Genomic DNA, 23176 nt, shown 5'->3' on the forward strand with positions numbered 1-23176 from the left:
ACGAACAGTGAGGTTGTCAGTATAAGCACATTACTGTTGGCAGTATGATGTTGCACAGCTCAGGGCCTGTAATGATAAAGGGCCCATTTAGGTCAGACATATTGTATACAGAAGTGGAAGAGGGAGCACTACTAAATTCTACAATCGGTGCGCATTGCATACACACAGAAATTACTATTACAGTGTACTAATGGAGCCTAATGAGTGAACTGCATATTTTCCGGTGAGAAAGAGCACTGGCAAACAGTCTTCGCTACATTAGGTTCCTTAAACTGGTGTCACTCTGAGCCACAATTTATGGTCAGTGACTAAGTGTCAGGTCAATGAGTCGGATGCGTGTTTTGCAACTGTGAAATACTTTCCTACATTATAGAAGCGAATATTAAATATGAACTAATATTGCGAAAATTTTAAACTTGGATGGCATAGAATGAAAATCTTTCTGTTTATTGCAAAGGAAAACAATTGATTCCCTAAAACATTCTGTCATACACAACTTGAAACAGGTCACGTCGACCAAATCATATGGAATAACTGACAGCGACGTATATCGGAAGGCAGTAAGATCCCTTGGCTTTTGGTTTGGCAGTATTCGACAGCCATTTCTAGTCACAAGTAAATAAAGACTACGAGGAATTGCTGATGTTTGATATTAACATGAAAAGGATCCCGTAGACAGGAAAAGAACCTCTTATTGGGCGACTACTTCTATAATGACCAAAAGGCATTAAATGATCTTCAAGCCCATGTGTTCTAGCAGCGGTAGGAAGAAAATGATAGTAATAATGACGGTAATAATCGAATTATCCGGTAACTTCACACTTCACAGTGGATTTTCTCGAACTAAGAATTTGCTGAATTAGTGAACACTTCAAAATGGCTTCACGTCGAGGCTATGATGCCTAGAAGAGTCTTTACATCCTGCTGACATGAGAATCGCATAATCTCCGCGTCAGAAGCTTTCTTCTACTTAACTATTTAATAGACTCGCATTTTTTCCACCGTGATTAATTTTGTAAGCTAAGCACATCATCCGTTACAGCACACTCCTGGGGCTGGAAAATGTGGCCACAATGGTCTGGTGGAACGAAGTATCACAAGTGCAATGCGTGGGTTCAGGCATTTACTTAATTGAGGCACAAACAGATTTACTTTACCTCTGGTAACCTCAAGAGAAACACGTTATAATCCAGAATCCGCATTAAACATAACGTTCCTTCATTGCTAACTGGTCAGAGCCGGTTTACGATGGGAAATGACATGGGCGGGAGTCATGGTAAACAGAAATACTGTCGCCAGTAAACTTACTTACATTAGAAAATTTTATTTTATTTGATGAACCAATAGCCATTTAAAGGAACAGGACTCTTATTTTACTTGTACTTGATTCAACTAGAGACGTTGAAAAATTTGGTGCCGGAGTGTGATTCGAATTCGTATCTCCTCTTTCGAGGATCTGAATCTCTCGGAACAGTATAGTTCAATCATTTCGTTCCTTTTTCCAAGACTGCAATCTTCTGTAGGTCTCCTCTAAAGGTAAGTATGTCGGTCAGAATCCTGATCCAGTACAAAAATATTCATAATTTCATTTCAAGCCCTATCACGGACACATCGGCCTGCTAGTGAAAATTAACGAGCACTTTTAATGTCTGTTCATGTGTTGCCAACAACCGCAATAGGCGTCGTTATTTCTGGGCAAACACGCACACATCTTAACTGTTGGTGAGTAAGCAATTGATACTTAAGCTGTATTCATGGATGATAAAGAAGGACGGTAGGTGTGCGGTTCGATTGTCGCTCAGGTGCAAAAATTTGTTTTCTTATTTTAGATTCAAACACGTAGCAGGCAAGAAAAACCGATACGTAACATTTGATTTTACTTCGTTAACAATCCGGTTACGTGTTGGGTTCGTATCTCCGTCACAGAACTTCACATCATGCGCTTCATCTTTAAATGCATGCACACTTTGTTACTTCTGAATGGAGGTATATCAGACATCTTTCGTGGTTAGTTAACAAGGACGAAAGGGTCTTGATAGGAGTCCCGGTTTATTACAAAAACTGTCGTCTTTTATTTTCAAGTTTAGATTTGGTTACTGATATTGGCGAAAATTTCCGACATTCATGCCTCTTCATGGCTAGTCAGCAATATGATATGATTAGATTAGCATGAATCATAGACCTTGCCGTTGGTGGGGAGGCTTGCGTGCCTCAGCGATACAGATAGCCGTACCGTAGGTGCAACCACAACGGAGGGGTATCTGATGAGATGTCAGACAAACGTGTGGTTCCTGAAGAGGGCAGCAGCCTTTTCCGTAGTTGCAGGGGCAACAGTCTCGATAATTTACTGATCTGGCGTTGTAACACTAACCAAAACGGACTTGCTGTGCTGGTACTGCGAACGGCCGTAATTTTTCGCGAGGGCATGCAGCTTTACTGTATGGCATGGAGAGCTCCATCAAACCAGTCTCGGGACTGAAGACCACAACAACAACAGATTAGATTAATATTTGTTCCATAGATCATGAATGCGATATTTCATAATGATGTGGAACGTGTCATTTTAATGAAATATTTCTTTACATACCATGATTCAATTTCTTTACAACTATTTTTTACTCTCTCTCTCTCTCTCTTCTCTCTCTCTCTTTCTCTCTCTCTCTGTCTCACACACACACATTCTCAAATTGTTCAAATGTATGTGAAATATTTTGGGACTGAACTGCTAAAGCAATCAGTCCCTAAGCTTACACACTACTTAACCTAAATTATCCTAAGGATAGCCTCAAAGTTCACTTGATTTTTGCTGTCATTTTCATTGAACAATCTGAGTTATTATCGCTTGAGGTGTAACAAAAGATTGTAAATTTGCGGTTTTCAGCCCAGGAAAGTAGTTGCACGTGGATATCACAATTAATTTCATCCTTTAAAAAGCGATTTACGATTTCTAGCCAATATTGGCTTTGTAAATTGATGCCTAAACACGTGGCTATTTCCTAGCTCTGTAGTAACGTGCTGACCTGTGAAAAAGCGTCTTCTGTAGTTTGCGATTCCAGTCTTGCTAACTGTAACGTTTTTATCCCTTCTGTGAAAGAGCTACAAGCTGTCAGATCAAACATAGATAAGGAAATCACAAGAAAATATTTTCGGCTCAGAGTGCAATGGTGAAAAACTTACAATGCTGCACAACAGGTAACGCCCCTTTCCGCTGCTGACAAGCAAATTTTGGTATTCTAGGAATACATATCTTTGTCTATGAAATGCCACATTTGCATGCCACTTGAGTATGACACAGAATACAAATGAAACACAGACCGAATCGAAATCTAAGTGAGTAGTATTTTAGTAATTCGTGCCGATAGAGGCACGCTTGTGTACAGATACTCAGTTTTATTGAAACAGACTTTCGTCGTAAGGTTATCGTGGGTAGTTTTATCTCATTTCTTATAACACAGTCCACAGTTTTCGTAAGGTTTCTTTTAGTGTTGTTAAAACAATAGTAAACATGAAAGAGAAATTAATCATCAACGTTATATACGAGTTCTCTGATGTTATTTATGACAATGCACATTCAGTTTATTGGTTACACGCATGTAGAAAACTTGTTCTGAGTTAAAGCTGTCAAACAAGGTTGATGAATAATAAAATGCCACTACCACATGACAGCTAATGTAGAAAATATCTTTCTGACGTACTTTGGCACGATGCGCTCTCCCCGGACATAATACAAAAGTTTCGAGATGTATCTGCTGCCCGGCCGTCTATTAATCCTGAAAAGAACAAAATGTCGCAGAAGTCAGCCCTTTTTCCAGATGCAACTATTTTGGGTTGAGAAGTGAAGGGAATTATGTTCAAAGTACTCTTAGACTGATAACTTCAGCAGACAGCAGATCTGCATTTAAAAAAAAATGTAGTAGTGAATGTACTCGAATTCGCGACGTTTACCGTTACACTGTTAGCTGACATATAATTACAGCAGCTCCAGAAGTCAACAACAATTCTTGTCAAACTTCCGCATTCCAAAGTGCTGTGAGATAATGCATATAGTCGGATCTAGACTTCTGAGAGACAGACAGTTACAGGTTTTCTTTTGCACTGCACGACATTTTCAACAAACAGACACCGGAATAGAGTAGCTCAAGTGGAAAGGAACACTTCCTATTCAAATTTCTGCATCCTACACTGTTGGCAGTTCTGTGTAGGTGGCAGTTACGTGATTTTATTTCGGTGATTATAAAATAGAGTCGAATGTATGCACTGGGTAGCCGAGGCAGCTAGTTCATGGCGATTCGGTCAGCCAAGTAAATGAATGTACTGAACATCCTGCAAAACCACTACAGGGAGCCTGTGTGTCAGAATTCTCATCCAGTGTGGCGCAATGTTGTTCTGATAGAAAAATTGGTCACAGAGAAGAGCATTCGGTGGTCTCTTGGATTGTTGATGGGTTCATATACTTATGGTCTGGGTTCGATTCCAACTTCTGCTGATGATTTTTGACAAGGAGAGACAGATTCTATTCTCTTCTGGCTACGCCAAGTGAAGAAGGTATAATGGCATTGTGGTCTGAAATTTACGTTAAACACGATATCCCTTCTCTACCAAGTAGACGTTAGGTTGAACCACAATGAAGTCAGGAGTCGCGACACGTAGAAATTCTATCAGCAGTAACCTTTCTTATACCAGTTATTTATTTATAGTGACAAAACAAACGCTATGTGGGGTCACAGGACGCTTATTCCATCTTTTATTTGACCTTCTGTATGCCGATAAAATTGGTTCTGAACTGGGAATGCAACTCAGACCGCCCTTATCGCGGAATCTGATCCCTTCGTGACAGTACAGCTCGACTACAATTTGTTGTTTGTTCAAAACTGCAGATTCCTCTACATCTCCACATTTTGCTCGTGAATGGATTCGAATCCTGGCCCGGCACTAAAATTTTCATTGTGTATTATCAAGCTCTAGCATGAGAACACCTATATGCTGGTGGATAATAATTTTGATTTTTAATGTAGTTTCATTCGTTGTCAACACTAACGATATCTGACGTTTTTGACGCCCAGTGAGACACAGAGGTATTTGTGAGATCACTGTAAGTTCAAGGATGTCATACCGAGTTGCTCATGGAGAAAAATTCGGTAGCTGGCGTCTCTTTGTGTGCAGTCACCAACGATATGTGTGGGGTTCGATTTCCAGTCAGCACTGAACTCTTCGTCATATTATTTCTAGTTCAGACATGCTGACATGTCGCTGCTGGTGTAACAAACCCATATTTAACGTTCGTTTTCTCTAGAATATAACAGCGATAGGTGTCAGGTTGGAGTCCTGGAAAGGAAAAAATTAATGTTTCGTCTCGTCATTTCAGTAAAAACATCTAGCTACTGCCGAGAAAATCCGATGTGTCACAGTTGATTGTGTTTCGGTAATAATCCTGTTAAGTTCTGGGTTCGAATCCCTGTCCAACACAAAGCTTTACGTCACGGCATTTCTAGTAAGTTACTTGCGAAGAAGCAATATTTTACATTTTTCGTAGTTCGTTAACAAGGACAATAGATGCTGGGTAGGAATTCGCGCCGTTAAAGTGTTTACGTTATGTAATTTAAAGCTGATATTTGCTAACTGCTACAGTCTAAAATCGAGATATATCACTTTCTGTATGCCTAGTCAGTAATGACTTTTAGTTTCCGTCAGTCACGAAGTCTTTGCTTAATCTGCATGACCTGGGTTTGAATCCATATGCAGAACGAGACGGTTCGTCGTGTCATTTGAAGTTCATACATATTCTCAACTAGCTGCTCGTGAATAACTTAAATTTTTAATGTCATTTTGTGTGAAATAATAAGTGCGGTATGGTACTTTGAAGAGGAAATCATGAATACGACGAACTTACTACGTGCATTACCTATCTGACGTAGTAATGAGAGTGGTAACATTTCAGGTATATCATTAATTGTAATGAATGTGAGCTTACAAGCCTTAAGGACAGTATTATCTGTGATAAGGCGTTCCCTGATATTTGTAGTACCTTGGTATTACTTTATATCTTGAGTTATTGCGATAGAGAGCAGTGTTTTCTAGTGGTAACTTGTTAGAACCATTTTCAATAGTCAAACGACTCTACCGAGGGGCGATTAGAGGACCTTCTAGACAGCTGCGTTATGTGGGTTGCATGCGAATCAGGCGAAATGCAATTCAGGTCGTTCGGATACTTTTGAGCACGACTGTGCTTCTGGAGACAGAATTCGAAACAAGAGCATTGTTTGTGTCAGGTCTTGTCTCCCAGTACATACGCCTATGCATGACCTTACAATATCCAGATAACAGCAAAACAGCGATGTATTTGTAGATGTCATCATGACTTATTTGTATGTTGTGTCCCTTTTGAGCTGCATATTTTACTGTCTCTCTCATCAGAATCTCAACCAAATCAGCATCAAAAACTTTTTTTAAAAATATCTGTTGGAGACGAGTTTGATGTGCGAAGATGTTCTACTGTATCAGGAGTAGGATCACGAGATACCACAAATTTTTGTGAAGAGTCTAGTCTTTCTTCTATCCAGTGTCTTGTTTTCCTAACTCGGGACCGCGATCGTGATTTGGAACAGCAGGTATTTTCCTCTTGAGTGGATAAAGATGTAGCATTTTCAACAGTTTGTTCCAGAACCTTCTTCACTAAATCAGCAACAGTGGCGGGTTGTCCTGCATCACTATTTGCATCATCTTTATCTGTGTCCTGACCATCATTTGGCGGAACAAGTACAAATTAAAGCTCCTGACATGTATCAAACAGGATATTTATAACGTCTCCTTTTCCAAATTATATCTCGAATAAATCGGACCAACTGCGAGAAAATAATCCCATGCTGCCCTCTGTATGATATTTCATACGTAAAGATATAAGCCAGTACCATAACAAAGCAAATAAAGTACTCTTTTTCAATTTGTGCTTATATATTGCATTTAAGTATTCAAATTACTAATCCGTAATAATATGAGTGAAATTATAAACCTACACATCATAATTTTATTATTTCTTACCGCCTGTCCATGACGAAAAGCAGCAGAGTCAATAGCACTAGAACAAATGCTTTCCACCAGGAAATAAACAATCCTGATCTCCACTGCTACTGTTAGTTTCAACAATGGTCTTTCAAACTAACAATAAAACATAAAAAAATATTTCAGTTGTTGACAAAGAGCTTCTGAAAACAAATATGCCTGAGAAGAGCAAGTGCATGATAAATCATACAATGGGATATAATGGGTTAATGGAGTAGAAATTATTTGCGAGGGTTGTCCACAAAGTAATGCACCGCATTTTTTTTCTCAGCCGAAAACAATGCACGAATGCAAAACGTTACGTATGCATTATTTGAAGTCTCCTGAGTGAGCGCGCCACGCTTCCGTCACTTCCGACAGATAGCGTAGCTACAGGACAGTTTTAAAAAGGCGTCTGTAGGTGATGTACGTTACAAGCAACGTGTCGTCATTGAATTTCTCATTGCATAGAAGGAAACTGTGGGGAATATTCGCAAACGATTGTGCAAAGACTGTGGGGCATTTGCTGTTGACAGAAGTACTACTGTTAGTCGCTAGGCACGGAGGGTCAGGTCCAGTAGCGGATTTAAAAATTTTGCGCCCCTAGGCACACCATATTATATGCGCCGCCTCCCCCCCCCCCCCCAAAAAAAAGGATGTTTTCAATTATGACTATTACCTGATTGCCATTTTGGGTGCGAGCGCTGTGAGCTGTTTGCGTACTCTACAATTCATTGTTCTGAAGGACGCGTCAGCTGCCTAGTCGCGCTCAATCAAAGTGTAATATGCTTCCTGAACTGTACGTGGTTTATGGCAGCGGATAAAACAAACTTAAAACTGCATTGCGTTAACACATTATTCTCTCGAAAGAGAACAGAAACGAACACAAGGAGAATAACTTTTCTTTTATAGCCTAAAAATTCAGCAGAGCATGTAGGAGACAACGAATGTTTGTTATACATTCACTATTAATGTGTTATTTTACACGAAACCGTTGAACATGAAACTAAAAGAATTGTGTCACGATCTAAAAATTGAAGCGAACGTGTCATAAATTAGAAATTAATACGTACTTTTAGAGAGTTGCGTTCAAAATTAAACTGTCATTTTACGATCTAATAACTTGAATGTGTAGCAGATAAAAAACACGTTTGGTATTAATACGTGAATCTATAAGAAAACATAAGAAATGAAAATGAAATAGAGATTTCGGTGCACGAACTAACAACTAAATACAGACGAACAAAGACAGAACTGGATTTGGTATTACATAATTTTACAAACTAGTGGGAAAAAATGAAATGTGTTTTATAATACAATAGTTAGCGTGTAAAGCTTTAGTGTCTGTGTAGCTAGATGCTGCGTAAGAAGTTTACACAATACCTTTAATCCATGTGAGGGCTGAACAGTTTTGTACTGCTGCTACTGCTCTCACCATATTCTTTCTAACGGTATTAGCAAAGCTTTTACGTATTTATCGACAGAACTGAACTACGTTATTTATTAACACTTTTTCATCTGAGCGTACTCTTCGATAACGTATATTTCCGCGATAACTATACATTTCAGCAGACGCCAAGAAGACGCATCAGTTGTAATGTACTACAGAGTCAGTATGACTTGACAGTACAGCGCAGAGCGGCCTGGATCAGTCGGGTATTGTTTAGTATTGTCGGGCACCATTGATCACATCTGCACGTAAACAAGGTTTAGTTCCATGTTCTGCCACCGGCAATTGTAAAATAAACAGGTAATACGTAGTTTGTAAATCCAATGAATGTGCTCTAAGTTATAATAAAAATCACATTAAAATCTTAAATTTTTAAACCTAATATGAATAAGTAAATAAACTCACCAGTCAGCAAAGTTTGTGTCTGACTTTGACGGCAGAAATCTCGTTGATCATATCTTCATCGTTCAGACGGTTATCAATTAGGAGGTCGGCTTGGGTGTGAAGAATGAACAAGGCGTTCAATATCTCCTCAGATAACGTAGAACTTAGGTACGATTTCAGTCTTTTAAGACACGAAAACGAGTGTTCTGCTGAACAATTTGTAAGTGCCATACATAGAAATATTCTAAGAGCAATGTCAACATTCGGAAACACGGACTGTAGCCTCTCTTTTCGTAAAAATTTACTCATTTCGACTGTTATATCACTAATCTCAAAAGATTTCAAAAGTTCCGCAAAATGTACACATTCACTATGGAAGGAAGGCTCTAAATCTGTGTCATATGACTCATGGAGTTTTGCTGAACGTTCAGCAATGTCGTCAGGTGAACTGTTCTCAAGGTTACTGAAAAATGTGGAGTCCAGTAGTGTTCTATAGCTTTCCTTCCTCCTCACTAATTCGGCGTACAAGTTGTCGAGTACTGGGAGAAATGTTTCGACTCTAAATTTTTCCCTTGCAGTCAGAAAAACTTCTTCAGAGTCCGCTTCTTCGTCATCATGAAGTTTACGTTTTCATGATCTTTTATAGGTGCAATCATAGTCTATATCAGCCACAATCTCCATGGATTTATTTTAATAATAGTCGAACATGTGATTCGTATAATTCATGTAGTGTTTTAGTTTCAATATTTACACTTTGCAATTTAATATTTACACTATGAAATCTCTGGAGTATGTTCTTCCAAACTGTCATCATGAATACTGTTTCTAGTCTGCTGAGTTGATTCAATAAAGCAGAAGCCTCATTTCGCACAAGTGGTTTTTCAAACGTGTTATTGGCAATATGTGTGAGGGCATTGACAAATCATATAGAATTACACAAGATTCCTCTCTTGCTGACCAACGTGTTTCTGATAAACGTTTTACCGCTTTGCTGCCTACTTTTGTGAAAGAAAGAAGTTTATCCCAGTGCCGTGTAGAAGCAGAGAAAAGATTATAAAGGTTTTGCACTGCACTGAAAAATAAACATGCTTCCCGACAACAGCTTGCAACACTAGTGCTGACTAAATTCAAAGAATGTGCTGCACATAATGTGCTTTCGGATTTCGTTCTTTAATGCGTGCCTGCAAACCAGTGTAGGTTCCTGACATATTGCTTGCGTTGTCGTATGACTGGGCACTACAGTCAGTAATATCAATGGAATTTGTAGACAGGACTTTTAGTACGGCCTCAGCTAAGTTTTCGGACTTTTGTCCCGGGTTTTGTAAAAACAGAAGGAAACGTTCAGCAGGTTCACCATTCACGTTCACAGATTTTAATATGAGAGATAATTGATGAATATGTGAAATGTCCGCAGTAGAATCTACTATTACTGAAAATATTTGGCCTGTTTTATTTCACTTATGATAATTCTTTTTATTCGTTCAGAAAGAAGCTCTATTATTTCATCATAGATTGTTAAAGATAACTTGTATGTCCCTGCCCTGGATTTCCATATTGTTCAATGTGCGCTGCGAGAAGAGGATCAAACTCGGCTTTAAGTTCAAGAGACATCACAAATCGAGCATTATGTAATGAATGGAATCTTTCAACGTGTCCACAACTTGTTAGCTTCTTTACTATTGCAAACACCCTTTTCAACACACATTTTTTTCTGTCTCAACATATGACTGAAAATGGTTATCTATTGTTCCGAGTGACTTTTTTCTTGTTAAGAGCGATAACTCAGAATTTTTGTGTTCAAGTGAATTCTCATGATGAGATAAAATATTAGAAATATTTTTCCAAACTGCAATACCATTAGTAGCAATCGCGAACTTACCTCCGAATAATTTACATGGTGCACAAAAAACTGTACCGGTGCTACTGGATTGTACTAGAAAATCACGCAAAGTTGACTCACCATTTAAAAGTTTATGGTCAAATAAATTTTTGTTCAAATATCTGGTTTTATCGCCTATTGATCTCCTTGAATTAGAAAAATCACCGTTACAATTTTGATTAATGCCACGCAGTAACAAAAGAAAAAAATTAGAAAAAGTAAAGAAAGAAAGACTGTATCCAGTTCCAATAATCGTACTACACCGCACATGAGCACAAAACTTTTTATTTCAAACACGCCACACAAACACAAAGATTTTTCCTTTAAACACGGAGCAATGAACTGATCAACTCGGATTACTCGACGTAACTGTGCTATGAAAGAACGACAATGCAGAATAATTGAATTTCATTGTCGCCTGTTTCTCTGTTGTCAGTGAACAGTAGAAGCACATCTGAAGGCTGGAATACTTCTCGTAAAGAAAACGGAACAGTCCCTTTTTTTGGCTTCTGTTTCCTGCGTCGCCGGAATTTTATTTGGGACGCAAATATGTTCTGAATATTCTTGACACTGTCTTTCTAATTTAAAAATCAAATAATTTTTGCAATTTCTTGCAGTGAGGTGTGCTGGATCGATTCTTATTCCACTTATTCCTATAACATTTTAGCGGTTTCTGTGGGCAGAAAACACGGATTACAAAATTTAAGTATTCTTGTTGGCAGTTGATGTGATGTTTTGTCATTTGTGTGAACACTGCTGTTATGTCTACACGCAAATGCACCTTTTGTTCCAACATAAAATAAAAATATCCTTTCCTCGAAGAAGAAAACTTAGTTAAAAAGTTTAATATAAATTTTGCAATGCCACGTACTATTCGATTGTACAGAGTGGAAACTTTGATATCGTGGAGGCTGCAGCACAATAAGTGAGACAAACGAAAGTTGGTTTCTTCTTCTTTTTTCACCAAAAAAGTCACCAAGTAAATAAATAAATAAAATTTTTAAACTGTTGTGAAGTCCATGTCACACATTATTAGATATCCTGGGTATGTTCTTTTCATATAAACATGTTTAAAAATGTAAAACATTCCCAGTATCAACATGTTTTGTTAAACAGGTGTCATTAAATCAAAGCTCAGACATTGAAAACCACAGAGCTTTCACATTAATTACAGTAATGGAGGGTCGACTTAATACTTCCCATAATTTCTACAAGAAATTTAAGTAGAGTCAGGTTTTACATACTGGGGCCACAAATCTTACTGTATTTAAGAAACTGCTGATTAGTTTATCACAGCTTTTCAGTGGTCCCCGTATTTTCATGAGGAAAATATGATAGGGTTAAGTAGAAGCCGACAACATTCTTGGAATAATAACGTTTCAAACATTGTACTGTAGATTGCCGGCCGGGGTGGCCGAGCGGTTCTAGGCGCTACAGACTGGAACCGCGCGACCGCTACGGTCGCAGGTTCGAATCTTGCCTCGGGCATGGATGTGTGTGATGTCGTTAGGTTAGTTAGGTTTAAGTAGTTCTAAGTTCTAGAGGACTGATGACTTCAGGAGTTTAGTCCCATAGTGCTCAGAGCCATTTTTGTATTGTAGATTGCCACCCTGACAGCTTACTTCAAAATACACTCCTGGAAATTGAAATAAGAACACCGTGAATTCATTGTCCCAGGAAGGGGAAACTTTATTGACACATTCCTGGGGTCAGATACATCACATGATCACACTGACAGAACCACAGGCACATAGACACAGGCAACAGAGCATGCACAATGTCGGCACTAGTACAGTGTATATCCACCTTTCGCAGCAATGCAGGCTGCTATTCTCCCATGGAGACGATCGTAGAGATGCTGGATGTAGTCCTGTGGAACGGCTTGCCATGCCATTTCCACATGGCGCCTCAGTTGGACCAGCGTTCGTGCTGGACGTGCAGACCGCGTGAGACGACGCTTCATCCAGTCCCAAACATGCTCAATGGGGGACAGATCCGGAGATCTTGCTGGCCAGGGTAGTTGACTTACACCTTCTAGAGCACGTTGGCTGGCACGGGATACATGCGGACGTGCATTGTCCTGTTGGAACAGCAAGTTCCCTTGCCGGTCTAGGAATGGTGGAACGATGGGTTCGATGACGGTTTGGATGTACCGTGCACTATTCAGTGTCCCCTCGACGATCACCAGTGGTGTACGGCCAGTGTAGGAGATCGCTCCCCACACCATGATGCCGGGTGTTGGCCCTGTGTGCCTCGGTCGTATGCAGTCCTGATTGTGGCGCTCACCTGCACGGCGCCAAACACGCATACGACCATCATTGGCACCAAGGCAGAAGCGACTCTCATCGCTGAAGACGAGACGTCTCCATTCGTCCCTCCATTCACGCCTGTCGCGACACCACTGGAGGCGGGCTGCACGATGTTGGGGCGTGAGCGGAAGACGGCCTAACGGTGTGCGGGACCGTAGCCCAGCTTCATGGAGACGGTTGCGAATGGTCCTCGCCGATACCCCAGGAGCAACAGTGTCCCTAATTTGCTGGGAAGTGGCGGTGCGGTCCCCTACGGCACTGCGTAGGATCCTACGGTCTTGGCGTGCATCCGTGCGTCGCTGCGGTCCGGTCCCAGGTCGACGGGCACGTGCACCTTCCGCCGACCACTGGCGACAACATCGATGTACTGTGGAGACCTCACGCCCCACGTGTTGAGCAATTCGGCGGTACGTCCACCCGGCCTCCCGCATGCCCACTATACGCCCTCGCTCAAAGTCCGTCAACTGCACATACGGTTCACGTCCACGCTGTCGCGGCATGCTACCAGTGTTAAAGACTGCGATGGAGCTCCGTATGCCACGGCAAACTGGCTGACACTGACGGCGGCGGTGCACAAATGCTGCGCAGCTAGCGCCATTCGACGGCCAACACCGCGGTTCCTGGTGTGTCCGCTGTGCCGTGCGTGTGATAATTGCTTGTACAGCCCTCTCGCAGTGTCCGGAGCAAGTATGGTGGGTCTGACACACCGGTGTCAATGTGTTCTTTTTTCCATTTCCAGGAGTGTATTTTGAACAATCATGAAGATGATACCAGACAGAAAGATAATGTTAAATTTCCGTTCAGTCACCAAGTACACTATGTATATTTCCAAGCTTGTATTGTCGAATTTCGTTCTTAAGGCTTATTTAAACTAGCAAGTTGTTTAACAATATTAAAAATTTTTTCGTTTGTAAGCGCAGTTATTTTAAAACGTAAAATGTTAACATGAGTACAGAGCAAAAAATGCCGCCCCTAGGCCCGTGCCGTCACTGGTCAGGTGATCAGAAGGCGGTACGGTGGAGCTCCACGATTTGCAGCGCTCGGGGAGACCATCCGCGGCTGTTACACCTGACATGCTGCAGCGAGCTGATGTTGTCATTCACGAGGGCAGACGCATTTATGGAAGACATTTTGAGGACGATGTGGAGGTGATTCACACAGTGAAGCAATGGCTCTGCCACCAGGGTAAGGACTGGTACCGACGGGCTGGATGTAGGCCAACGAACGGGATGGAGATCACATGGAAAAATAGCGTGTGTAGCTAAGACACCATTCTGTCGTGTGTGTGATTCTCATTATGATCAACAAAGAATTGTTGAAAAAACATACGGTACGTTACTTTCTTGGCAACCCTCGTAATTCATTCTTAAGCTCCCCTACATTATTGACAAGACATTTAAAAGTAAACACAGTACCTGCTGAAACCAGAAGATTCCACAATACTCTTTGTATACAAACACCCATCGACGCCTTGCGGAGTTGAAGTACTTTCTATGTATAATCAAAGCAGGCTACACATTCCGCTGACAAACGCATCGACAAATATACAGGTAAGGACTGATCTACTCATTCGTTAGATAGCTCGTGGGAATTCACTATCTCGAACCGATATCTGGCGATAAAAAGAATTTCGTCACCTCAAATGAAGGAGATAACGTATTCTTGAACTCTGTTTCGGCACATAAGGCGGAAAATCGAGAGCCTTTCAGGGAACATCCATCACGGCCAGCTTATGTATACCATGTTAATTAATTGTGGGTAGGTTCATCCCGTTTAATAGCAACTTCAGGGGTAACACCACTATAGAATTTTCAAAATTTTTTTAATTTACTTAAAAGATGCTCTGAACCTTCTAAAATACGATGCAAGAAGTCTAATTCCCGCCCAAAAATTTGTTCTACGGAATTCCGAGCTCCTCCTTTAGCGCCTCGGATGACCCCAAACGGTCTACCTGCGCCAACTCGATGCCCCCTTACCGTCTGGCTATAGTTAGAAGCAATTCAAAACAATAATACGTTAGCTTGGCGTCAGAAAGTGTCAGTACGTATACGAAACAGACAAAACTTTCGCTTCGAATCTTGATTTTTGTGTGCAGTATTGACTTTTGAGGGTTTATTTGATACCTTATTGTATACAGTTTTGTCTTTCAGGTAAGAATGAATGGCGAGAAAGTGTTCTCGGGCAAAAAAAGTACGAAAACATTGTATCCAACTTGGGGGCGAAGCAGTCATCAAAGCGTCCAAAGAAAAGATATGCGTCTGAGAGCAGTTCAGAAGGAGTCACCCTCTGTTAAGAAACTGAAAGACAGTGACCAGGATTTTGATGTGAATTACGGATTGAGCTCTAGGGTTATAAATCTTCTGGCCGTTTTCTCTGTTATTTCTCAACACGTGAAATGTATACCTTGCAATGCAGACATCACGTTGCAAGAACTAATTACTCGATGCTTAGGATTTGCAAGTAATTATTGCTTGTCCAGAATGCCCACAAGTTGTTTTATCAAGTAGTAAGTTTATACGGAATGCATATAAAACAAACCGTCCAATCGTCCTAGCAACGCACCTGCTTGGAGTAGGACTAAACAGAATTGTAAAGTTTTGTGCGTTCGTGGAATAGCCACGACCGATGTTTTAATCGTTCTACGATAAGTCAGTGGATATGATTTCGATCGCAACGGAAACAGTACGACAGGCCAGTCCTGGTCTAGCAGATTATGGTTCAAATGACTCTGAGCACTATGGGACTTAACATCTCAGGTCATCAGTCCCCTAGAACTTAGAACTACTTAAACCTAACTAACCTAAGGACATCACACACATCCATGCCCGAGGTAGGATTCGAACCTGCGACCGTTGCGGTCGCGCGGTTCCAGACTGAAGCGCCCAGAACCGCTCGGCCACCAGCGGCCGGCAGCAGATTAATGGTAAGAGTTTCCTAAAAGTAGAACTTCTTCATTTGTTCATGTCTATAACGTATTTCAAAACTTCAAATGCGTTTTTCTCGGAATATGATTTTTCATAACGGCACGCGGCGTAACTCCAACAGTTTTCAGACTTTTTATTTGAAAATATAACCACAACTTCGAGGTAGTATTTCAAAGTTAACCACCTAAGGGATTTTCTATTAGTTAATTTAAACAATATTTATCAATAAATCCTTTTTTGGTGAATGTTAAACGACCTTATTCAAACATTCACCATTTGCACAAAAATCATTATTTCGAAAATCTCCTACGTAGATTACCCGGACATAAATTTTTTTTCTTTCTTTCAGATTCAAATTGGCACTAGTTATAGTGCGTGCAACAAATCGTCTCAAATTCAACATGTATCGGGAGAATTGCTGCAGTGTTGCCATTTTGTAATATTTTCAACCAAATTTTTTTTTGTAATATACTTAAATATAAGCTCAATAATTATCCCATGTATTATTTCTCTATCACCTTTCCTTCCACCAAAAAAAATGCCAAGAAAATGTTCTTTTAGACGTTAAAGTGGTTTTACCCCTTAAATCATGATGGATTGTGACTAGTTTCAACTATAAAGTCTTCTCAGTGAAGTTAAATTACAGCACATCGTTGCATCTTCTGTCAACTTATTTCTCATTCATGAATGAACACTGCTGGCTATTAATATTGCAGCACCACGAAGGTGGCACGCGACAAAACTCAAACTGGCATATACTGAATGCTTGAATATGTAAAGTAAATGAATTGCATTTCGGCGCAACTGCGCGAGTTGGCAGGAGTAACGCCATCTCCACGGTGTACATAAGGATGGATTAGACAGCACGTTTGCCCGCCTCTGTTGCTGAGTGATCAGTGCAGCTGAGTGCCATCGGGGGACTCGTATTCGATTCCAGGAACTACCAGGTATTTTTCCATGCTGGAAGAACTGGAACGGGATGCATTCAGTTCCGTCAGGGCAACTGTGGAGATACTTTACCGAGCAGTGATAGTACCACGATCAAGAAACACGACAACGACCGGGAGAGCGGTGGCTGACAACAAGGCCCTTCGTACTGCATCCGAGGGCGCCTTGTGAGAGGATGACACGGCTGTCGGTAGGTCCCGACTGGCCGGTCTAGGGCCAGAAGGCGGCACGTTTCTCATTCCGAAATGTTCTTCAGAAGATGGTTTTATTCTCCGTGTTACAAGTAGAAATGTCTACCAGAATGTGTCGGTATTGTCCTGTTATACACTGAGGTGACAAAAGTCATGGGATAGCGATATGCACATAAACAGATAGAGGTGGTATCGCGTACACAAGGTATGAAACGGCAGTGCATTGGCGGAGCTGATTAAGGTAAACGACGGGAATAACCATACTTTGAACATGGTGTGGTAGATGGGGCTAGAAATATTCAACATTACATTTCGAAAATTGTTAGGGAATTCAATATTCCGAGATCAACAGTGTCAATAGTGTGCCGAGAATACGACATTCAGGTATTAACTATCATCACGGACAACGTAGTGGCCGACGGAATTCACATATCGATCGAGAGCAGCGGTCTTTGCGTAGAGTTGTCAGTGCTAACAGACAAGCAACACTGCTTGAAATAACCATAGATATGAATGTGGGGCATACGACGAATGTATCCGTTAGTACAGTGCGACAAAATCTGACGTTAATGCGTTACGGCACACGGCCGGCGAAGTGCCTTTGCAAAAAAACGCGACATCGCCTGTAGCGCTTGACGTGCACTCGTGACCGTATCGGATGGACCCTAGACTACTAGAAAACCGTGGCCTGGTAAGATGAGTTCCTATTTCTGTTTATAACAGGCAATAATAGTGTAGCGCAGACCCCACGAAGCCATGGACACAAGCTGTCAAGGACTGCGTGCTCTGGTCCAATTTAATGGCTCATTGACTGGCGATCGTTATGTTCAGCTACTTGGCGACAGTTTTCAGCCATGCCGTGTTCGCAAACAACGATGGAATTTCTATGCATGCGCCGTGTCACCAGGCCACAATTCTCCGCGATTGGTTTCAAGAACATTCAGGACAGTTCGAGCTAATGATTTGGCCACTCAGATCGCCCAACATGAATCCCACCCAAGATTTATAGTACATAATTGAGAGATTAGTTCGTGCGCAACATCCTGCACCGGCAGTTCTTTCGCAGTTGTGGACGGCTATAGAGACGGCATGGCTCACTATTTATGCAGGGGACTTGAAACAACGTGTTGTGTCCTTGCCACGTCGAGTTGCTGCACTGGATCGGGCAAAAGGGGGACTGACAGGATATTAGGAGGTATCACACGATTTTTGTCACCTCAGCGTATTGCTCCTCACGTTGGTTGGAATGCCGCAACTGCCATTTGAATATAGAATTGATGGGTTCAAGAGAACCGTACTCAACGCCTTCACGGATCCCGACCGTCCCACGTGTCTAGCACCCTGAGAGGAAAGACAGATTGTTCGTTCACCTGTACAGGACCACACAGCCAAGTCAAGTCCTGGATCACCGCAGACTGTTTGTATGGCGACCACTGTTGTAGCTTCCCTGTAGCGGCAGTAGAGACGGGGGTGCTGAGAATGGACGTATCCACGCGTGGAGGCTCCGAGGAGAGCAGATGTTGCCGTACTGCAAGTAGTGGAACGAGGGTGATACTGCCACAAAGTACCGTTATCCAAGATGGCGGCGATGACGTCATCCAAGATGGCCGATTTTGGCGTGAAGTTTGAATTTTGGCGGGAATGTGCCACGCCCCCCCTCCCCCAGAAAAATGGCGGGAAGTTCAAATTCCAACATGATAATGGGTCACATCTAGGAAAATGGAGGGAAAAATGGACTTGTCTTTATTATTTGACCAGTTTCAAGCAGATGTGTTCGCCACTGAGTCTGGACTGCAACTGGCTTACTTCATATCCGTGCCATCAGAGGACGCCACCGTGATGCGGCGCGAGAGAGAAAGCTGATGATCCTCAGTCATCTCCTAACGTCACAGACCCGCGAGCGGCCGAGCGCTCCCTCCATACACGCTCTGGACATAGTCTTTCGTAAATATTCTAACACATCCTGCATCTAACGTATGAATTACCCAAGTACTTAATTCCATTTCAATTTTAATGTACCACTTCGATATTCATGAACCACATTTTCCCACTAGGGCTGCGGTGTTCCTTCATGACGTACCCCTCCCCCCCCCCACCCATAGAATTCTGCTCTCCTATTCACTACTGCACTAGTCACTTGACTCTACGTCATAGAACCTATATAAACCAGACCACAACCCAACTCACCCTCACTCCGCTCCTATACTTTCGATACGCTTGTGGACGTGATTTTGCATTCATTCATTACGAAGCGAGCAGGTCGCGCCAGTGGCAGCAGCAGCAGAAAACGATCCCGTGTGGATGAAGCTCCATTACCTAGTAAGTACATTTTCAGTGTTCCGATATCTGTTCCCTTTAACTCTGTGTATGATTGCTACATCTGTTTTGGACCACTCTCTATAAAGGTTGTGTGTTCCCGTCTTTTGTGCGTCTATGTTTAGTGTCTCTATGTTCTGTGTTGTATCCGTTTTTGACCGCTCTCTATAAATATTGCTGGGTATTTTAACGGGTTCTATGTTTGTGTGTCTATATGTTCCTTGTTACGTGTTATATCCGTTTTTGACCTCTCTCTATAAAGATTGCTGGGTATTTCAACGGATTCTATGTTTGTGTGTCTATATGTTCAATGTCTCTATGTTATGTCTGTTTTGGACCGCATTCTACCCAGTTTGATGTGTCATTTAACAGATTTTGTGTTACGTGTTATATTTGTTTTGTAGTGCTCTCTATAAATATTTAATTTGTTTCGTTTTTGCCCATAAGTTCTTGTCTGCTGATTTCTGTATCACTTAAGTCACTGCACATTTTCGTTTCCATACTCAATATTATACTCAGTCTTTTCGATCTTTCTAGATTTCATCCCCCATATGCTTGCTGCTCTAGACCAGCAGCTCGAGATGGAGAGGGTGCAAGCGCAGAAGCGCAGATCGAATGTAAGTACATTTCTAATAAAAACGTAGTTCTTAGCTCAAAATAATTTCATATAAAATTATATATATATTTGTTGTGGTCTTCAGTCCTGAGACTGGTTTGATGCAGCTCTCCATGCTACTCTATCCTGTGCAAGCTTCTTCATCTCCCAGTACCTACTGCAACCCACATCCTTCAGAATCTGCTTAGTGTATTCATCTCTTGGTCTCCCTCTACGATTTTTACCCTCCACGCTGCCCTCCAATACTAAATTGGTGATCCGTTGATAACTCAGAACAACCGATCCCTTCTTTTAGTCAATTGTACCACAAATTTCTCTTCTCCCCAAACCTATTCAATACCTCCTCATTAGTTATGTGATCTACCCATCTAGTCTTCAGCATTCTTCTGTAGCACCACATTTCGAAAGCTTCTATTCTTGTTCAAACTATTTATCGTCCATGTTTCACTTCCATACATGGCTACACTCCATACAAATACTTTCAGAAATGACTTCCTGACACTTAAATCTATATTCGACGTTAACAAATTTCTCTTCTTCAGAAACGCTTTCCTTGCCATTGACAGCCTACATTTTATATCCTCTCTACTTCGACCACCATCAGTTATTTTGCTCCCCAAATAGCAAAACTCCTTTACTACTTTAAGGGTCTCATTTCCTAATCTAATTCCCTCAGCATCACCCGACTTAATTCGACTACATCCCATTAGCCTCGTTTGATTATGTTGATGTTCATCTTACATCCTCCTTTCAAGACACTGTCTATTCCGTTCAACTGCTCTTCCAAGTCCTTTGCTGTCTCTGACAGAATTACAATGCCATCGGCAAACCTCAAAGTTTTTTATTACTTCTCCATAGATTTTAATACCTACTCCGAATTTTTCTTTTGTTTCCTTCACTGCTTGCTCAATATAAAGATTGAATAACATTAGGGAAAGGCTACAACCCTGTCTCACTCCCTTCCCAACCACTGCTTCCCTTTCATGTCCCTCGACTCTTATAACTGCCATCTGGTTTCTGTACAAATTGTAAATAGACTTTCGCTCCCTGTATTTTACCACCACCACCTGCAGAATTTGAAAGAGGGTATTCCAGTCAACGTTGTCAAACGCTTTCTCTAAGTCTACAAATGCTAGGAACGTAGGTTTACCTTTCCTTAATCTAGTTTCTAAGATGAGTCGTAACGTCAGTATTGCCTCACGTGTTCCAATATTTCTACGGAATCCAAACTGATCTTCCCCGAGGTAGGCTTCTACTAGTTTTTCCATTCGTCTGTCAAGAATTTGCGTTAGTATTTTGCAGCTGTCACTTATTAAACTGATTGTTCGGTAATTTTCACATCTGTCAACACCTGCTTTCTTTGGGATTGTAATTATTATAGTCTTCTTGAAGTCTGAGGGTATTTCGCCTGTCTCATCCTGCTCACGAGATGGTAGAGTTTTGTCAGGACTGGCTCTCCCAAGGCCGTCAGTAGTTCTAATGGAATGTTGTCTGCTCTGTCAAACTCTTCACGCAGTATCATATCTCCCATTTGATATTCATCTACATCCTCTATATACTCCTTCCACCTTTCTGCTTTCCCTTCTTTGCTTAGAACTGGGTTTCCATCAAAGCTCTTGATATTCATACAAGTGGTTCTCTTTTCTCCAAAGGTCTCTTTAATTTTCCTGTTGGCAGTATCTATCTTACCCCTAGTGAGATAAGCCTCTACATCCTTACATTTGTCCTCTAGCCATCCCTGCTTAGCCATTTTGCACTTCCTGTCGATCTCATTTTTGAGACATTTGTATTCCTTTTTGCCTGCTTCATATACTGCATTTTTTTATTTTCTCGTTTCATCAATTATATTCAATATTTCTTCTGTTACCCAAGGGTTTCTACTAGCCCTCGTCTTTTTACCTATTTGATCCTCTGCGGCCTTCACTATTTCATCCCTCAAAGCCACCCATTCTTCTTCTATTGTATTTCTTTCCCCCATTCCTGTCAATTGTTCCTTTATGCTCTCCCTGAAACTCTGTACAACCTCAGATTCTTTCAGTTTATCCAGGTTCCATCTCATTAAATTCCCACCTTTTTGCAGTTTCTTCAGTTTTAATCTTCAGTTCATAACCAATATATTGTGGTCAGAGTCCACATCTGCCCCTGGAAATGTCTTACAATTTAAAACCTGGCTCCTAAATCTCTGTCTTACCATTATATAATCTATCTGAAACCTGTCAGTATCTCCAGGCTTCTTTCATGTATACAGCCTTCTTTCATGATTCTTGAACCAAGTGTTAGCTATGATTACGTTGTGCTCTGTGCAAAATTCTACCAGGCGGCTTCCTCTTTCATTTCTTAGCCCCAATCCATATTCACCTACTACGTTTCCTTCTCTCCCTTTTCCTACTACAAGGCCAGATCAGTCAATCATCCAGACTGTTGCCCCTGCAACTGCTGAAAAGGCTGCTGCCCCTCTTCAGTAACCACGCATTTGTCTGGCCTCTCAACAGATACCCCTCCATTGCGGTTGCATCTACGGTACGGCTATCTGTATCGTTGAGGCACGCAAGCCTCCCCACCAACGGCAAGGTCCATGGTTCACCGGGAAAGAGAGATATGTATATACTTATTTTCTTTATAGATGTTCCTAATTCCGCACACAGGGAGGGGTGTACCGACCAAAGCATACAAGGCGACGGTGGTCAATCGACGTCTGCTCCAGGGGGCACCCAGTTTTTAGAGGAGGAGCTCGATCTGCCTGACTGGTTTGGGGATCTTGTAGAATGCGGCAATGAGTTTCTAAAAAAAAAAAAAAGTTCAAATTTGTGTGAAATCTTATGGGACTTAACTGCTAAGGACATCAGTCCCTAAGCTTATACATTACTTAACCTAAATTATTCTAAGGACAAACACACACACACCCATTCCCGAGGGAAGACTCGAACCTCCGCCGGGACCAGCCGCACAGTCCATGACTGCAGTGCCTGAGACCGCACGGCTAATCCCGCCCGGCGAGTTGCTTAAACCGTGGAGCCAGAGTGGAGAAGGTGAATAGTTTTGAACAGTAACATTACTGCAAATAATTATCATTATTTACTCTTACTATCATTCATCTCTCTTTTAAATCTAAATCATTAAA

The 23176-nt window shown here is 41.4% G+C and overlaps 1 protein-coding gene across 3 annotated transcripts in view; it reads right to left on the reverse strand.

Annotated features, from left to right (window-relative positions):
- Nucleotides 1-14611, reverse strand: part of LOC126249523 (dehydrodolichyl diphosphate synthase complex subunit DHDDS) — a 158366-nt gene extending 143755 nt beyond the window's left edge. For 2 of the 3 annotated variants that reach the window (XM_049951184.1, XM_049951182.1), the window contains exon 1: nt 14476-14611. The gene's annotated coding sequence lies outside the window, so the exon portion shown is untranslated. The remainder of the gene's footprint in view (nt 1-14475) is intronic. The other variant, XM_049951186.1, reaches the window with a different exon arrangement.
- Between the last annotated feature and the right edge of the window lie 8565 nt (nt 14612-23176).

This window comes from Schistocerca nitens, chromosome 3 (assembly GCF_023898315.1).
Source record: "Schistocerca nitens isolate TAMUIC-IGC-003100 chromosome 3, iqSchNite1.1, whole genome shotgun sequence".
In the NCBI taxonomy this organism is placed as follows: Eukaryota; Metazoa; Arthropoda; class Insecta; order Orthoptera; family Acrididae; genus Schistocerca; species Schistocerca nitens.